Here is a 1576-nt window from a genome sequence, read left to right on the forward strand (position 1 = left end):
CCACAGCACCACACCACACCAGGATATATATATATATAATATGATGTTGTTGTTGTTGTTAAGTGGCATCGAGTTGGTTCTGATTCATCGTGACCCTATATAGGGTTTCTAAGGAGCAGCTGGTGGGTTTGAACCTCCAGCCTTGTGGTTAGCAGTCCAGTACAGATCCTACAACACCACACTACTCCATATGTATATACATATGTGTGTGTGTGTGTGTGTGTGCGTGTGTGTTTATCCTCCATGAAAATACATTACTTTTAATAAGACAATTTGCTACAGGTTGAGGCTCTCTAGAATTACTGAAACATCAAATGACAACTCAGGTGACAGGCCAATCAGAAACTAGACAGTTAGTAGGGGCAGCAATTGGATAATGTTACTACTGACCCACTCCTGTGCTAAGAAAATGTCAAAAACGAAGAATCCATCAATCAGATTTCTTACTCCTTTCTCTGGTTGTTATTAAGTGCCATTGAGTTGGTTCTGACTCATAGAGACTCTGTATAGGGTTTCTGAGGTTGTAAATCTTTGTGGGAGTAGAAGTCCTCATCTTTCTTCTGTAGAGAAGCTGGTGAGCTTCTACTACTGACTTGGTTCCAGTCCAGTGTTTGTTTAACCTACAAAGCCACCACACTACTTCCTTCTCTGGCACTCTAACTTTTAAGGAAGGATTGGAAAGGGGGGTGGATATACATATGGATTTTCTTTTGTTTTGTATTGTCTTAGCTTTGTGGAAGAAATAATAATGGCATGTCTGAAAGGAGGAGAAGGTATTAAGCTAAAAAGTAAAAATGAACAGTCTGATAAACTCAAATAAAAGTTAGGAGGCAGATATAGTATATGTAAAAAGACAATTAGAAATCAAAATTTTTCTAAATCAGTTTAGAAAATAAAGCATCCTTGTGTGGCACTTTAGGATAAAGCACTGGACCACAAAGTCAAATTGAACTGCAAGGTAAGGTGTTCACACTCACCTGTCACTCCTCGGAAACCCTAGACAGCATCACTAGGAATCAGAACCAACTTGACGGCACTTAACAATAACAACAGCAGTAGCAGCAGTCTCTACAATAGAGTCCTGGTATAGCGCTATAGGATAAGCACTGGACTGCTCACTGTAAGATCAGCAGTTCAAACCCAGAGGCCGTTCCTTGGAAACCTTATACAGGGTTGCTGTGAGTCAGAACCTACTCCAAGGTACTTAACAACAACAATCTCTACAATAAGATGATACAGGCTAGTGCCTTCATAGCCTGTTGATGAACTAGTATATGTTGTTGTTAAGTGCCATGGAGTCAGTTCTGACTCAGAGGGACCCTGTATAGAGTGTCCAAAGCTTCAAATCTGTGTGGGAGCAGAAAGCCTCATCTTTCACTCAGAGCAGCTGGTGAGCTTGAACTGCTGACCTTGTGGTTTGGAATCCAGTACTTATCAAATGGAGGCTTTATTATGACTGGTATAAATATTTTTTAAACATAGCTATCTAAGCTTTTTTGATATTGACATTTCCTGCTAACTTTTAGTTTAATCTAGTGTAAAGAAAATTTAGTTTGTTATATTAAGTTCCTCATTT

Source organism: Chrysochloris asiatica, unplaced genomic scaffold (assembly GCF_000296735.1).
Source record: "Chrysochloris asiatica unplaced genomic scaffold, ChrAsi1.0 scaffold00011, whole genome shotgun sequence".
Taxonomy (NCBI): Eukaryota; Metazoa; Chordata; class Mammalia; order Afrosoricida; family Chrysochloridae; genus Chrysochloris; species Chrysochloris asiatica.